Consider the following 18,633-nt stretch of genomic DNA (forward strand, 5'->3'; position numbering starts at 1 on the left):
CTTGGCAAGTTTTTAGAAGTATTAGAACAAAATAAACTTAAGATGTGTTATCACACTCAGTGTTTTATTTGATTTTTTATTAGTTCATTTAATCATTTTAACAAAATCTAGAATTGAGCAGAATTCATTCCCGTGTAGCTAAGAAACTAGCCAAATGCAAGCCCAAGTGTATTGCCAGAATTGAAACTACATTTCCAAATATTACTGGAGTTTTTAAAAAAATTGGGGGCTGGAGTTGTAGCTCAGTAGAGCATACTGGTAGCATGCACAAGGATACCCAGCACCAGGGGGAAAAGAGAAATTCAGCCCTGTCCTAGACCAGCTGAAAGAGTACTCATACTTCACTAACGTTCCTTGCTGGTAAAGCATGAGTCACTGCAGGTGGCCACTGAGGCCTATATGAAGAATGGAATAAAAAGTTCAAGTACCTTGTATCTCTCTTTATTTTCTTTTAATTGTAGACTGTTGTTTTCTTTATGATGCCAAGGATCAAACCCAGTGTGTCACACAAGTGCTCTACACCCAGTGTCTCACACAAGCGCTCTACCACTGAGTCACAACAATAGCTCGCCTTGTACTTATTAAAGGCCCCTCTATTCAGTCCCCAGGTGTAGGATTGCTTCAGGTAAGTTAACATTTGTTAAGCACTTAGAATAAGTGTCAGGAACATGTATTATCTCATTAACTTCATAAGGCCCACTTAAGACAGGTCCTTTCACTATGATGTAAAAGTTAATTTAACTTGACTGCTATACGGAAAGAAATATTTTGCATAAAGTTCTTGGCAGTGTCTGTAACCAGAAAGTACTAAATGAATGGCAGTTGTCAGCAGGAGCCAGGCTTGATGATACAATTAAGGAGGCAGAGGATCACAGTTCAAGGCCAGCCTCAGCAACTGAGACCCCTCTGAACATATAAGGGTTGAGGATGTAGCTTATTAATGGAGTTTCCCTGGGTTCAATCCCCAGTATCAGAGGCCTGGGGCTGGGGCTTGCTTATGACATAGCATTCGATTTTTAGTGAGTAAAGAACTGGGTATTCCAGCCTTATCCTGCACCTTTCCCATTTAACCACCAGGAGGCAGCGACAGGTATTTTCTAAAGCCTGCTGTGGTTCCCCCTGGTGCCCACCAGAGGGCGACATATCAGGGCAGCTGATCTTGGGGTCATAGTGACAGCACTTCTTCTCTCAGTGGGTCTTTGCATAGTTAGCCCCAACATCCCAGGGCCTTAATTAACTTGGAGGAGACAGGCTGGAACCAAATTAATAAATACAATTCAGAATTTATTAAAAATCAGGCCTCCCCTGTTGTGCCTTCCTCGAGCTAAGGAAATAAATTACCAGAAGGGACATTGATGGGGAAAGAAAAATCAATCTCAAGACAGATTTTTTAAACTACCCTTCCCTTTCCCAACCCCTCCCCCTATGTCTCTTGGGACATAGCACCTGAGCAGGTACCTCAGTCCAGGTACAATGTGGCTGGCACCAAGGCATACCTGCCTTGCCCAGGAGGGGAGACAGGCCCTGGGAATATTTGTTTCCAGCCCTTGATAACCCAGAGACCTGCTCCCCGCAGGGGCCAGGGCTGAATCACCAGTTGAGGCACCTAAGGGTGGTGGCGGTAGGGGGAGAACAGGGTAACAACCCAGGCAGCATAAGCAGCTGAAAGGTGGTCCAGCACCCTCTTCAGGTTCAACCAGTGCCTGATGAATCATGTCCCATCCACCCCCCCCTTCTCCCCTTGAGCCTGCCGGCTCTGCACTCAGCTGAGGATATTCCTGGGCAGTTCAACAGAGGCATGGATGAAGAATGCATCATATTGCACATATTTTTGCTTTCTAATATCCTGGTGAGAGAAGAACTTGTGGTATCCAGAGCAGAGCAAACTCTCATCCAAGGAGCCTCACCATGTGCCTGGCTTTTGGAAATTTTTCCAGTTTGGGTCAGAATGGAAAGTCTCAATGGCATGCTGTGGCTTAGCAAGCCCTGGGTCGCATTGGTCTAGCAGGGATAAAGTGACACGATGGGCAAAGAGCCACTCAAGGAGATTGTCAAAGGCACCTGGTAGCACACAAATGTACAGAGAAAGATTTGTGTCATCACTACTGCCGTTGTCATTGAGGAATGTAGACACCTGTAGTTTGTAACCATACTTATGTGTATAGAAGTCTGGGCTGATGCAATCGAGGATGGGCTTGGCCTTGGCCTCTTGTAGCCTCTGCCCATAGCTGCCAATCTTCCAGATGAGCATGCCCTCACTGCCTACTAATTGTTCCTCCAGTTCACAACGCAGCTTCTGCAGCTCCTGTGGCTGCAGGCTCACCAGGACACACATCATAGCCAGATGTGGCTTCACACTCTTCTCCACCATGCCATGCCATTGCCAGCTTAGGGCAATGTTGGCAAATCCCCAGGCAATGAGTGAAGGGAGGACTATTACCAAAACTGGAAGGCTCAGGGATAGCAGGCTCCCAACTCTGCAAGAGAAAGACAGGGTATTAGGAAGAACCTGCACCTGAACCGCAGGGGGAAGGACCTCAAAGAACTAAACTGCCAGAAAACCTAGACTACTGAATGTAAAAGAGAACTTCCAGTGAAATTGAGATAGTAGGCAGGATTCCAGTGTAGGGTAAAGAAGAAGAGTGAGTTTAGGAGTTGGACAAAAGGCCCTTTTTGCAATGGAATAAATTTCTATTAGAGTGTAAATGGGAATGTCAGCACACATGAAGAGTCAGTCACAACAAGGCACTTGGGGAAATAGATATCAATAGTGATGTTAGGAGATCTGGAATGTACAAAATGAGTGACAAGATCAGGGATATTTTGAACAGGGGGGTGGTTGAATTACCCTATCCTAAAAAGAAACAAGTGTTTACTCACCATAGGATTGAAATTTGAAAACAATAGGCAACACAGATATAGATGATTTTAGTAATCCATGCTCTCATTAAAATTAGGCTTTGGTAGAAGAATAAGATAACTGTGAATTTTGCATCTTGTGTCCAGAAGAAGATGTGATGAAAGCAATACATGGAGCAGGTGACATGCGTATTTTTTTTCCACCATTTCTGGGAGCATGTTCTGAAACCCTATCATTTAGGGTTTGGGGATACAAATAGGTGTACCCTGGGTCTATGTATATACAGATGATGCATGAATAGACCATATGGTGAATAAAAAATATAACTGCTTACTATTTTAAATAATGGATTGAATTGATATTTCAAAAAATGCATGAAATCTTGTATTCACATACGAACACTCATTCTAAGTAGTCATACATCCAGTGGTAATATTAGGGTTACTAATGATACCAAACTGTGTTTGAGTTTTGCTTCGAAAATGATGATGGAATTCAAAAGTAATGTGTTATAAAAGAAATCTCATGAAAAAGCAAGTAAAGCTACATGGAGAAATCCATGGATTCTGATACCTGGAGTGAATGAAAGTGAATCATATGCATATCAATTTGTGAATATTGGATGAAATGATACATCCTATGATGTATCCTTTCTGAAGAAATAGGAATTTAACAATTTTGAATGAAAATTTACTTCAAAATACACATCATGTCCCATATGAATATACTTTCATTGATGTTCAACTGGGTCACTTACTGTAGAAATATTAGGGTTAGTACTCAATTTTCACTGAAGTTCATTTTGAGTATTCACAAATGAATATGTATGTGGAGAAAATGAATATGTCCGAGAAATATCTTGTGAAAAGTTGATTATAAATCCACACAGATGGACATGAAAGAATCAGGGTAGTATGAGTATATGACACATATATTTCATGTTTGCAAATCCATATTAAAATGTAAGAGTACATATGCCAATTGAAATTCCTAAGGGGATATATGTCCTTCACATATGTACCCAAAATATTAATTTTCTTCTACATTGTTTCATGTATAAACTTGTTGAAGTATAAGCTCACCACAGCTTGAATTTTCAGTTACCTCAGTGTATTGGGGGGCAGTGATCTCTTCATGAAATTTGTATTTTCCAAAGGCAGAGTACTCTCAAGAATATACCTGTGATGGCATTAGAATTATATATGTCTATATAAAACTATACATTGTGACCCAGGCGACAGAGACAGGGAGTCAGGAAGTTACATATTTGTTAATTTTGAAACTTCATGAAGAAATAAAAGGAGAAAAATATGTGAGAGGTTTTATAATATGTATCTCTGATGAAGCAAAAGGCAAGTCCAAGTATACACCGTGCCTCCTATCAAATGCCTCTACTTCTATTCCTTTAGGAGTATTTTTATCGATGTTACAATAAGGAGTCAGAGTCTAGTAGGTTATGGGTTAGTGTCAGAGATTCGATATTTCAAATGGCAAAATGGAAAATGGTTCTAATATATATGTGAACACGTGCCACATAAAAATATTCCACTGTCATCCACCACAATGCCTTGACATTACTATCACCCCACATAAGACACAATGAGAGGAGAAGAGGAAAAAAATCTGTGAATACATATCTGGAATTAGAAATTCTGAGGAGCTCACAAACTTGGGTGTGGCAGAGGAGATCCCAAAAGTAGGGGGCAGGGTAAACAAACCACAAACATGGAACTTTGCTGGCCTAATGACTTCTTGACTATATGCCTCTGACATTTGTGCACTAGAAATATAGCTTTGTGCTTTAGTTTCCTTTGAAGTGAGACCTAGATAGCAACCCAAAAAGCAAGAGGAGGAGCTGTCAGTGCCATAGTGTTCATCTTGTGGAAAAGTCTGTCCTCAGGCTTTTTTCTGACCTATCATTCTGTTCCCCTGAATGTCAGGAAGGTCTTTGCCTCTTGCCAACACTTTGTGATGCCTCAAGAAAACAGTTTTAAATTGAAAACAAAGGGGCCTCACCTGTGGCTCTTTGGTAAAGTGATTTATAAGGGATGTGTATGTAGCAGCCTCTTGGCCCTGTGTGAGGCTCTGGCTTAGGTTCTCAGCACCCCATGTAACTGAATAAAAATCCCATGTGTCCATCCAAAACAATACTGACACAAAAGAACAGTAACTTAATATGAAATCTCTAACATTTCTATGGTAATTCTCCTGACCTTCATGAAGTGAGAACAGGAATCCTTTGTGTTAAATAAGTAGTTCCAATCTCAGCAGCAGCTAGTACATAGGTGGTGGGGTTTTTTTCATGACTCCAGTACACATAAAGAATCTACTCCCAGCAGTCAGACAGCCTCTAATTTGAGAAATGGAGTAGTATTAACTGCAGGCTTATTTTATCTATCTTGATTCTCTGGAAGGGTGTCTATGCCCCATGATTTTAGGCAAATGAGGGGCATGGGAGCTTACTTGGGACACCATCTTGGACTGCTTCCCGTATGGAATATTCAGCAAGAATGTTATGATGAGTGCCTATATGGAAGAAGATGAGGGCCATGTGGGAGTGTTTTTGTTTGAATTGTGGTCATTTGTGTAGTGGTTGGAAAAGATGACTGGGTCAATCTTAGCTTGAACTCTGATGCGATTCCCATTAGGGACTGAGTTCTGGAACTGACATCTGAGAAGTATTGCTGTGAATTATGTTGGGATTTTAGGAGGCCAAGCATGAGAGGCACCTTTGGAAAACTTGACATCTAGGCCCAGGGTGACTTTCTCCACAGCACTGGGAATCTCTGCCAGGATATCACATGATATTCTTGGTAAACCCTTGTCTGCAATAGCTAAGAGTCAAAACACACGTAGACCTCACATTTAGACCCCAATTGGCCTGGTTACATGTGACCGTTTGGGCACTCTTTGGGAAGCCTTGCCTGTGTTAGCTCATTTAAAGGAAATTCCTTACTATGAATGCTTCCTGAATGAATCAAAACCCACAGTGCCACCTACTTTATCCTTGACATATGGCCAGACCAATATCATAAAATTTTTGAGCTTCCAGGAAGCAATGATGGAGAACCTTTGGATATCCTGCTGCTCATCATGACTGAACCAGACAGTGCCTTGATTGACTGGAATTCATGAAAATAGTGTAGAACAGAGATACCAGTGAGTTGGAGCCATCTGGGAACTGGGCCTAGAGCAGTGGAGTGAAGGTGTATGATAAAACATCTGTGGTGGGGTTGTGTGGATCTGCCATTGGCTTCTAAATGACATGTGACTGACATGGTGCTGCCAGCAGACCCTTACATATAAAGGCATGTTGTTGTTGGGAGATGTTTCAGGTTGATGGTCAGAACCAGGTTGCTATGCTCTAGTAGGAATAATGTATGGGTTTGCAGCTCATTTGGTGTTTTCTCCCACAGATCCTGACTCACCACATGTGACAGAACTTCCTCCACCACTATGTCCCATTTGAACATTTTGTAATTCTTATAGCAAATACCAAATTTCCAGTGAAGCTGCAAGAAACACCATGAAAACTGGAGGATTACCCAATGGCTTCACAGTCTACATGGAGAGATATTCATCTCCAAGTGGCCACAGTTTATGTTCAAAGAGAGGATTCAGCTTTGCTGCCTCATGTTCATTGGAAAATAGGAAAACATGTCCCCCAGTTCACATCGACACAGACCCAGCTTTAATGGTCTTACTACCAAGAAACTTAACACTCCTGAAACCAACATATATTTGAAGTACCCAATGCTCAGAGGCAGGCTGTCAAGAAGTCATTAGTCCAGCACACCTCTATATTTGTGGAATGTTTACCCTGTTCCCTATTTTTGTAATCTCCTCTGCCACCTTTAAGATGAGATTTTTAGCATTTTCTATTTCAGATATGTATTCACAGATTTCCTTCCACTTCTCCTATAATTGTATCTGACGTGTGGCCATGGTAATGTCAAGGCATTCTTCTGAATGACAGTTGGAAGATTTTGGTGTAGCACATGTTTGCATACACATTGGAAACATTTTCATATTTTTGGTTTGAAATATTGAAACTCTGACCTGAATGAATAACCTACTAGACTCTGACTATTAATCTTAATGTTATGGGTAAAAATTAACCTAAAGGAAAAGAAGAACAGATCATTCATAGGAGGCATGGTGTTATACTTGGACTTGCCTTTTGCTTTATCAAGGGTATGGGTTATAAAACTACTTTCATTTACATTCTAATACTTCTCCATGAATTTTCAAAGTTAACCAATATGTAACTTCTGACTCTCTTTCTCTGTAGCCTGGATCAGAAATATATATATATATATATATATATATATATATATATATATATATATATATATATATATATATATATATTTCTACCTGCTATCACAAGTGCATTCTTGTGAGTATTCTGACTTTGGCAAATAAATATTCTGTGAACCAATCACTCCCACCAATCCTTGGGGAAACTGAAAATTCAACCTATGGTGAGCTCCATAGTTGAACAAGTTTATAAATAGAACCATGTATAGTAAAATGAATATTTTTTGTGATCTGTGAATGATATATGTTCCATTATTAATTTCGATTGTAATATACATTGCTAATTTTTAATATATATATATACTCTCTTTGGATTTGATAATATGAAATATGTGAGTCATATTATACATTTCCTTGTTTCCTGTACATTTATGTGAATTTATAATCAACTTTTCACAAGATCATAATCTGAAATATTTATTTTTCCCAACATATTTATTCATTTCCTAATACTCAAAACTAAATTCAGTGAACATTGAGTACTAATACTAATATTTCTTCAATAACTGACTGCAGTTCACATCAATGCATGCAGAGTCATATGGGACATGATGTGTATTTTGACATTAATTTTCTCCCAACTTTTGTACATTAGTATTTCTTTACTACATATACATCATAGGATATATCCTTTCACCTGTAAGTTCACAAATTTAAATGCATATGATTCACTTTCAGTCACTGCATGCGACAGAACACATGTGCTTCTCCAAGTTTTTTACTTGCTTTTTCATGAAGCCTCTTTCATAACACATTATTTTTGATTTCCATAATCATTTTTGAAGCAAAACACACACACCTCATTATAAACTGTAGCCTAATATTACCACTAGATGTACAACTAGTTGGAATGAATGTATGTATATGAATACCAGATTTCATGTATATTTTAAAATATCAATTCAATCCATTATTTAAAATTAGAACCAGTTATATTATTTATTCACACTATGGTCTATTCATGCATCATCTCTATTCATAGACACAGGGTACACCTATTGGTATCCCCAAACATGAGATTATAGTGTTTCAAAACATGCTCCCACAAATGGTGGAAAAAAATACTCACCTGATCTACATATTCATCACAGTAATATTCTGGACACAAAATGCAAAGTTCACACTTATATTATGATTCTATCAAAGCCTAAATTTAGTGAGAGCATGGATTACTAGAAAATATCCAATTCAACTTTGGCAAATGCTTTCCAATTACAATCTTATTGGGGGCTATATATTTGTTTCTTCCTAAGATTATATGTTCAACCACCCCCCTGTTGAAAATATTTCTAACCATATTAATCACATTATATTTTGCCCGATCTCCTAACTTCTATTTGATATCTATTTTCCTACTTATTTTCACAAGTCCATTTTTGTGACTGACTCTTCATGTGTGCAGACATTCACATTTACTGTCTAACAGAAACCCTATTGGAAAGAGCTTTTTGTCCAAAACCTAAGCTCAATCTTTTTCCTAAATGTACACTGCAATCCTACCTACTATACCTATTTCACTGGATGTTCTCTTCTATATTTAATAATCCAACATACAAGATTCTATACCATTTTATATTGATTTATATCATACATCTGTGCAAAGCATAATTCAAAACTATGTATGCAAATCCAGGGCCCAAGGCCCTTCTGTGCTTCAGATCTTACCTGGTTTTCTGTTTTCAAACTTACATTTCATCTATACATACTGATAAATATCACAATTTCCCAATACTAGTATTCATCCAGCAGAATGACTCCTAACCCAAATAAAACATGATATTAACCCTAACCATAATCTGTTCCCTCAATCTAATTTTACATAAGAGAAGTTGATCTTTCAATACAGATATGTAGGGATTCAACACCTTCAGAGAACCTCAAAGGTAGGTGCAGAAATGATCCCTGGAGAAGATATCAACAGCTAGGTAGGGCCTGAAGGGCCTAAGGTCATCTCCCATGGCAAACAAACAGGTCAGGAAGAATAAATGTGTCTGAGTCAGCCTCTCTCTTCTGAATGCATGGAAGATGGACCAATCCAGGCCTGTATGGATAGCTGGTCCTGGGCACCTATGGTATGTATACCTTTCTAAATTGTGAAAATGTCACAGGAAGATGGAGCAGCTTCCATCTCATGGGACCCTTGGAAGCAACTGTTAGGGAAAAGTGGTTTCCAAGGCAGTGATCTCATTCACTTCCTTTAAGGAACTGACCTCATCTCACTTCCTTGGTGATGGACCTCTCTGAACTTGGGATCCAGGTAGCCAGACACTGAGAGCCAGTCCCAGACCCGACCCGGTGGTCTCACTTGTTTGGATCTACCAAGGACAGAGTCATTCTTTCTTGGTACCTACTCATATGGGGATGGCCAAATGCCAGGAAAGCTCTGAAGAGGGGCCTTTCCTGAGAAAGAAGGTACTGGCTCATCGCTGGCTCCTGAAATTCACTGAGTTGGCAAAGGAGACCAGAGCTGAGACAGGACAGGCCACTGCTGGGGAACACAGTTTGACCCAACAGTCAGAGAACACTTTGGATAGAGGCAGACCAACTCGGGGGGGGTAGTGCCTTTGTGGGTCTGTGTTTGAATTTGTGGTTTTGTTTCATGTTCTGAGAATATGGAGGAAAGCGGGTCTGTTCCCTTTGGAGTGGACTGTTTACTAGTGAGTCCTTTTGCTCAAGGCAAGTGTTTCTATGTCAATGGACCCCACAGTGTCTGTGGTGGTAAACAGAGAAAAAAGAATGCATCAGTGGATGTGTCCTGTCTAGTGGAAAGCTTCCCAGTGCTCATCCTGGCTATTTTATGAATGGACTGCTGCTTGCCTTGCAGATGGGCCACACCTACTATGTTCCTAAGTTCCTGTATTCTTTTTGAATTCTGGCCTCTCTACAGAAGTGGCTCGTGGATTTGTGTCCAAGATATATACCATCTGCAAGTCTAGGTCATGGCCATGAAATGGATTGCTGAAGGGAATGTCAAACATCTCAGAAAACTCAGAAATCAATGTGACCAGTAAGGCTCTAAGTGTAGAAACTTTGCTTGACTACATAGCAACCCTAGGAGCATGATCAAGAGCTGTCAGTGCCATAGTGTTAATCTTGTGGAAAGGTTTGTCCCTGGGCCTTTTTCTTACCTATTGCTCTGTTCCCCTGAATGTCAGGAAGTTTTTTGCCTCAGGCCACACCTTTGGGAAGCCTCAGGAACACAGTTTCTAAATGGAAATGAAGGAGTCTCACCTGTGACTCTTTGATTAATTGCTTTGTAAAGGGTTGTGTCTGAATTAGCTTCTTGGCCCTGTGTGAGGCTTTGGCTTAGATTCTCAGTAGCACATGAATCTAAATAAAAATTCCATGTGTCCACCCAAAACAAAAATGACAAAAATTTACAGTCATTTTGGATGAAATCTCTTGCCTTCCTCTGGTAAGGCTGCTGACATCCATGAAACTAGAACAGGGATCCTTTTGGTCAAATGGGTTGTGCAAAGCCCTGCAGTAGCTACCCCATAGGTGCTTGAGTTTTTCCATGAGTTCAGTACACATAAAGAATCTACGTCTGACAGTCAATAGGCCTCAAATTTGAGAAGTGGAGCAGTATGAATGGTAGGCCCATTTTATATATCCTGATTCTCAGGAAGGGTGTCCAGACCACGATTTCATTAGGCAATAGAGGGGAATGGGAGCTTATTTTGGACATCATATTGGGCTGCTCCTCTTAGGGAAACCTCCAGCCAGAATGTTATGATGAATGCCTATATGAAAGAAGATGAGGACCATGTCGGAGTGTTTTTGTTTTAATTGTGGTCATTCATGTGGTGGTTTGAAGAGATGACTGGGTCAACCTCAGCTTGAACTCTGGTGTGATTCCCATTAGAGACTGAGTTCTGGAACTGACCCAGAGAAATATTGCCATGAATTGTGTGGGAATTTTAGGAAGCCAAAAGTGAGAGATGCCCTTGGAAACTGAGATCTAGGCCCAGGGTGGCTTTCTCCACAGCACTAGAAATCTCTGCCAGGATATCACATGATTTTCTTATTAAAGCCTTGGCACCCATCTTTGAGACTCAAAACACACATGGACCTCACATTTTAGTCCCCAATGGGCCAGGCTTCTTGTGACCATTTGGCCACTCTTTGGGAAACCTTGCCAGCAGAGTTCTCTAGAGCTTTCATTGAAAGAAGATTACTCACCACTTCAGGTTTCCTGAATGAATCCAAACCCACAGTGCCACCTACTTCATCCTTGAAATATGCCTAGACCAATATCATGAAATTTTTGTAGTTCACATTACCAAGAAGCACTGTAGAACCTTTGTGTCTCCTGTTGTTCATCATGACTGAACCAAAAAGTGCCTTGATTGACTCTAATTCATAAAAATGGTGTAGAACAGAGATGCCAGTGAGTTGGAGCCTGATGGGAAGTGGGCCTGGAGCTTTGGAGTGCAGGTATGTGCTAAAACCTCTGTGTTTGGGCCATGTTAATTTGTCTTTGGCCTCCAAATGAGATGTGACTTCCATGGTGCAGCCAGCAGACCCTTATGTGTAAAGGTTTCTTGTTATGAGGAGAGATTTGGGGACAATGCCCAGAATTAGGTTGCTCCAATAAAGGGGTATAAATGTATGGGATAGCAGCCTGGATAATATTTTCTCCTGCATACCCTGAACCACCTCATGTGACAGAACTCCCTGCAGCACTGTGTCCCAGTTGACCTTCTTGTATTTCGTGAAGCAAATGCCAAATTCCCAGTGCAGCTGCAAGAAACACCACAAAAATTGGAGGAGGACCCAATGCCTTAACAATCCACACGGGGAGACATTCATCCTCCAGTGGCCACAATTTACCTACAAAGAGAGGGTTCAACTCTGCTGCCTCATGTTTTTTGAAAAATAAAAAACAGTTCACTTAGATGCAGACCCAGCTTTGATGGCCTCACTACAAAGAAGCTAAGGCTCCTTACACCAACATATATTTCAAGTGCACAAACTCAGAGGCAGGTTGTCAAGAAGTCATTGGGCCAGCTCAGCTCCAAGATTGTGGAATGTTTACCCTGATCTCTACTTTTGTAATCTCCTTTGCCACCTCCAAGGTTGTGAGCTCCTGAGCATTTTCCATTCCCGATATGTATTCACAGATTTTATTCCTCTTCTTTTCTATTTGTGTCTTATTTGGGGTGAATGTAATGTCAAGTCATTGTTCTGGATAACAATGGGAAAATTTTGGGGTAGCACTTTTTCGCATACACATTGGATTCATTTTCCTATTTTCCATTTGAAATGCTGAATCTCTGACTCTAACCCATACCCTACTAGACTCTGACTACTAATCCTAACATGATGGATAAAAATAAACCTAACTGAAAAGATGTACAGAAAGTTCATAGGAGGCATGGTGCATCTTTGGACTTGCCTTTGGCTTTATCAAGGATATGTGTTATAAAACTAGTCAGATTTTCATTCTAATACTTCTCCATGAATTTTGAAAGGCAACAAATGTGTAACTTCCTGACTCCCTTTATCTGAAGCGTAAGTAAGAACATGTATTTTTATATGCATATATGTAGTTTTCCCTTCTGTCATAGGTGCATTCTTGTGAGTTCTCTGACTTTGGCAAATACAAACTCCATAAACATATCATTCCCCTAAAACCCTGAGGGAAATGAAAATTCAACCTATGGTGAGGTCCATAATTGTACAAGTTTATTTATAAAACCGTGTTCTGAAAAATAAATATTTTTTTTAAATCTGTGAATTGTATCTATTCCATTATGAATTTTGATTGGCATATCTATTGCTACTTTTTTGGTGTGTAATATGAATATACACTACTTTGATTCTTTCATGTTTATTTTTGTGGATTTATAATCAACTTTTCCAATATTATTTTCAGAAATATTAATTTTAATGGCATACATATTTGTTTCCTAGATCAGTGAATAATACATAATATTCCAAATATTTCTACAAAACTGACCCAAGGTTATCATTAATGAAAATAGATTCTTATGGGACATGATGTATATTTTGACATTAATTTTCATTTAACATTCTTTCATTATTAATTATTCAGCATGTATACATCATAGGATATATCCTTTCATCCACAAGTTTACAAATTTATAGGCATATGATTCACATTCAGTCACTTCCTACATCAGAACACATATATTCATCCATGTTTCTTGACTGCCTTTTTCATGAGACTTCTTTACAAACACATTATTTTTGATTTCCCTAATAGTTTTAAAAGCAAAACTCACACACTTTTCATGATAATTAGTAACCCTAATATTACCACTAGTTGGAATGAATGTATGTATATGAATACCAGATTTCATGTATATTTTAAGATGTCAATTCAATCCATTATTTAAAGTTGGAACCAGTTATTTATTCACAGTATGGTCTATTTATGCATCATCTCTATATTCATAGGCACAAGGTGCTCCTATTGGTATCCCAAAAACTAATGTGTAGGGTTTCAAAACATGCTAACACAAATGGTGGAAGAAACACGCATGTCACCAGATATACACATACATTTCATCACAATAATATTCTGGACCCAAAATGAAAAGCTCATACTTATCTTATGATTCTGCCAAAGCCTAAATTTAGTGAGAGCATCGATTACTAAAAAAAATCCATGTCAACATTTTCTAATGTTATCAAATTTCAATACTATTGGGGACTATATATTTGTTTCTTCCTAAGATTATATGTTCAACCACCCTCCCTGTTGAAAATATTCCTAATCCTATCACTCACTTTATACTTTGCCTGATCTCCTAACTTCTATATTGATATCTTTTTTCCTTTATATTTTTACGAGTCCATTCTTGTGACTGCCTCTTCATGTGTGCTGACATTCACATTCACTCTCTAACAGAAACCCTATCACAAAAGGGCTTTTCGTCCAACCTAAGCTCAATCTTCTTCCTAAACCTACACTGCAATCCTACCCACTATACCTATTTCACTGGATATTCTCTTCTACATTCAATAATCTGAGGTATAAGATCCTATCCATTTTATATTGATTTATATGACACATCCGTGCAGAATGTAATTTCAAACTATGTATCCAAATTAAGGGCCCAATGCCATTCTGTGCTTCAGATCGTACCTAGTTTTCTGTTTTCATACTTACATTTCACCTATACATTCTTATAAATATCTCAGGTTCCAATACCAGTATTCATCCAGCAGAATGACTCCTAACCCAAATAAAACATGATATTAACCCTAACCATACTCTGTTCCCTCAATCTAATTTCAGGTAATAGTAGGTACAGAGTTGGTCTTTCAATGCAGGTATGTAGGGATCCTACAACTGCTGAGAACCTCAAAGGTAGATGCAGAAATGATCCCTGGAGAAGATATAGGCAGCTGGGTATGACCTGAGAAGCCTAAAGTCATCTTCCATGGCAAACACCCAGTCAGAATGAAGGGATATGTCTGAATCAGCCTCTCTCTTCTCAATGCAGGGAAGATTGACCAATCCAGGCCTGTGTCAATAGCTGATCCTTTGCACTTATGGTATGTTACATTTATGATTTGTGAAAATGTCACAGGAAGATTTGTCAGCCTCCATCTCATGGAACCCTTGGAAACAACGGTTTGGACAAAGTGGTTGCCAAGGCAGTGACCTCATTCACTTCCTTGAAAGAAGTGACCTCACCTCACTTACTTTTTGATGGAACCCTCTTAACTTGGGATCCAGGAGGGGAGGCACCCAGAGCCAGTCCCAGTCCCAGTGGGCTCACTTATTTGGATTTACCAAGGACAGAATCATTCTGTTTTGGAAGCTACTGATGTGTGGATGGCCAACTGCCCAGAAAGCTCTCCAAAGGGCCTTTCCTGAGAAAGAAAGTACTGGCTAATCACTGGCTCCTGACAACTTCACAGAGTTGGCCAAGGAGACAAGAGCTGACACAGGACAGGCCACTGCTAGTGAACATAGTTTCGCCCACCAGTAAGATTACACTTTGGATAGATGCAGACCAACTCCTAGGGAGATGTGTGTGTCTTTGTGTTTGTGTGTTTGAATATGTAGTTTTGTTTCATGTTCTGAAAATATGAAGGAAAATGGTTTGTTCATTGTGGAGTGGACTATATACAGTTAGTTCTTTTGCTCAAGGTGAGTGTTTCTATGTAGATGTATCGCACTGTATCTGTTGTAATAGACAATAGAAAAAAAAAGAATGCATCAGTGAATGTGTCCTGTCTAGTAGAAAGCTTCCCAGCACTCATCCTGGCCAATTAATGAATGGACTGCTACTTGCTACTTGCCTTGCAGATGGTCAACACCTTCTATGTTCCTAAGCTCCTGTATTTTTCCTGAATTTTGGCCACTCTCCAAAAGGGACTCGTGGTTTTGTGTCCAAGATATGTGCCACCTCCATGCTCTGGGACATGGCCATGTACTGGATTGAAAAAGTAAATGCCAAGCATCTCAGAAAACTCAGAAATCATTGTGACTGGTAAGGCTCTCAGTAGAGAAATCCTGCTTGGCTAGATAGCAACCTAAGTAGCACGAGCAGGAGCTGTCAGTGCTATAGTGTTCATCTTGTGGAAAAGTCTTTCCCCAGGTTTTTTTCTGACCTATCATTCTGTTCCCCTGAATGTAAAAAAGGTCTTTGCCTCACTCCAACACTTTGTGAAGCCTCAAGAAAACAGTTTTAAAATGGAAACTAAGGGACCTCACCTGTGGCTCTTTGGTAATGTGATTTGTAAAGGGATGTGTATGAAGCAGCCTCTTGGCCCTGTGTGAGGCTGTGGCTTAGATTCTCAACACCCCATGTAACTAAATAAAGATCCCATGTGTCCATCCAAAACAAAACTGATACAAAAGAACAGTAACTTTAGATAAATCTCTCCCCTTCCTCTGGTAATTCTCCTGACTTCCATGAAGTGAGAACAAGGATCCTTTGTGTTAAATAAGTTGTTCCAATCCCAGCAGGAGCTAGTACATAGGTGGTGGGGTTTTTTCATGACTCCAGTACACATAAAGAATCTACTCACAGCAGTCAGACAGCCTCTAATTTGAGAAATGGAGCAGTTTTAACTGAAGGCCCATTTTATCTATCTTAGTTCTCAGGAAGGATGTCCAGGCCCCATGATTTTAGGCAAATGAGGGGCATGGAAGCTTACTTTGGACACCATCTTGGACTTCTCCCCATATGGAAACTTCAGCCACAACATTATGATGAGTGTCTATATGGAAGAGGATGAGGGCCATGTGGGATTGTTTTTTTTTTTTGAATTGTGGTCATTTGTGTGGTGGTTGGAAGAGATGACTGGGTCAATCTTAGCTTGAACTCTGATGCGATTCCCATTAGAGACTGAGTTCTGGAACTGACCTCAGAGCAGTATTGCCATGAATTATTTTGGGATTTTAGGAGATCAAGGAGAAGAGGCATCCTTGGAAACTGAGATCTAGGCCCAGTATGGCTTTCTCCAGAGCACTGGGATCTCAGCCAGGATATCACATGATTTTTTTAGTAAAGCCTTGTCTGCCATTGTTGAGAACCAAAACACAAAGAGCCTCACATTTTAGAACCCAATGGGCCTGCCCTCATGTGACCTTTGACAACTCTTTGGGAAGCCTTGCCCATGTGATTTCTCCAGAGCATTAATTAAAAAAATTCCTCACCACTCAATGGCACCTGAATGTATCTTAACCCCACAGTGCCACCTATTTTATTTTTAAAATAGGGCTAGACCAATACCATTTGGAAATTCCCATTACCAGGAAGCACTGGAGAACATTAAGATCTTTTGTGGCTCCCTCATGAATGACCCAGACAGTGGATTTTTTTACTAGACTTCATGAAAATAGTGTATAATAGAGATGCCAGTGACTTTGAGCCCATTGGCAATTGGCCCTGGAGCAGTGGAGTGCAGGTGTGTGATAACTTCTGTCTTGGTGCCATTGCTTGGAAGCCAGTGCCAGATATACATATTTCTTGGCCAATACCTACTCTCTCCTGCCCCAGCTTCATCATCAGTAGTCTCAAACATACTGGATCTGTTATCTCCAGTATTTTAATGACTTGTGGTCAATGAAGTTCCACTCTTATTTTGTCATGATGAGCAGAGGGAGTTCCTAAGGTGCTTCAAAGCTTCTACCTCATGGGAATTAGATAAATTTCAGGATGTAGGCATAGGCATATGTCAACAATGCAGTAGGCAGCTAGGTAGGTTTTGGATTCAGACAGGGCCCAAGAAGTAGTGAGCAATCTTGTCTAGCTGTTAACATATAAAGAACTCATGCCTGAGGGCTTTCCACATCATATCCAAAAGTCCTCATGCATCAGGTTCAATGGGTTAAACGTGGGTGGAATATATATGCTTCAGGCTCTCACTTTGGCACCTAAGGCTTTATAGAGAATAATGTGTGAAATCATCACTGAGATTATTAATGTGGTAAAGAACTCCACAGTGGGTCTTGCTCTTATTTCCTAAAGACAACTTTGATGCTGGGGTAACCAAAATTCCAACACAATTCACTGTAACACTTCTTGGTTAAGCTCCAGAAAACAGGTTTGTCTCATGTTGTGATTTGATTCAAACAATTTTTACTTCTGAGTTTTACCCAGCTATCTATTACAACCACCACACAAATCACCACAATTCATTCAGGAACCTTCCCTCATGGGCCAAGTCCTTTTATCTTTTTCCTACTAAGAAATTATTCTAAAAACATGGCTGAATATGTCCATACTTACAAAAGTCCAGGATTGTTTCCATCGGAAGTACCCATGCCTCTCATTTGCCTAAATTCATAATGGGCTAGATATCATTCTGAGATCCAGGGAAGTTGAAATGAACCCAGAGTTAATAGTACCCTTCAACTAAAAATAGAGGTCTCGAGTTTGCCAATGGTAGGTATGTTCTTTTTTATGTAAATTGAGCTAGAAGAAATTCAATAATCTAAGTCCTAGCAACTTAAGGGCAAGGACTAATACATTGGTCTTAAAGGGTCACTGTTGTAGTTTCATGAGTGTCTGGAATCTCACATGATGGAAAGGAGAGTCTCCACTCAATTAGGTTTTTGTATAATATTAGTTTTGGATGGAGAAGCAATATAATTAATAATCTGAAGCTGTGTGGAGCATCTCAATGAGTGCCTCACTCAGGTGAGGCAATTGCTTTAGCTCTGAGTAACAGATGCAACCCATTCAAGTAAATTTCTAAAGTTCTTCTCCTGAGGCTTCACAAAAGAGAGCCCTAAGGCAAAAAAACTGCTTCTCATGAGTAGAGCAGAGCAATAGCAAATAATAAAAGCTCTGGACAGAGTTTTTTACAGGACCAAAGCTAGGACAATAAATTTCTTCTATTGCTCATCCTGCTTGGATATCTATGTATCCAGTCAGGTTTCTGCTCTGAAAACCTTACCTTCCACAGTGATTTCTCAGTCTCACAGTGATGCTCATGAGTCTCTGCATGAAGCCCATCGATAG

At 39.8% G+C, this 18,633-nt stretch overlaps 1 pseudogene; it reads right to left on the reverse strand.

The window, feature by feature from the left end:
• Positions 1-1,762: 1,762 nt before the first annotated feature.
• On the reverse strand, positions 1,763-18,627 carry LOC144368148 (TNF receptor-associated factor 4 pseudogene; annotated as a pseudogene).
• Between the last annotated feature and the right edge of the window lie 6 nt (positions 18,628-18,633).

The sequence above is a fragment of the Ictidomys tridecemlineatus genome, chromosome 2 (assembly GCF_052094955.1).
Source record: "Ictidomys tridecemlineatus isolate mIctTri1 chromosome 2, mIctTri1.hap1, whole genome shotgun sequence".
In the NCBI taxonomy this organism is placed as follows: Eukaryota; Metazoa; Chordata; class Mammalia; order Rodentia; family Sciuridae; genus Ictidomys; species Ictidomys tridecemlineatus.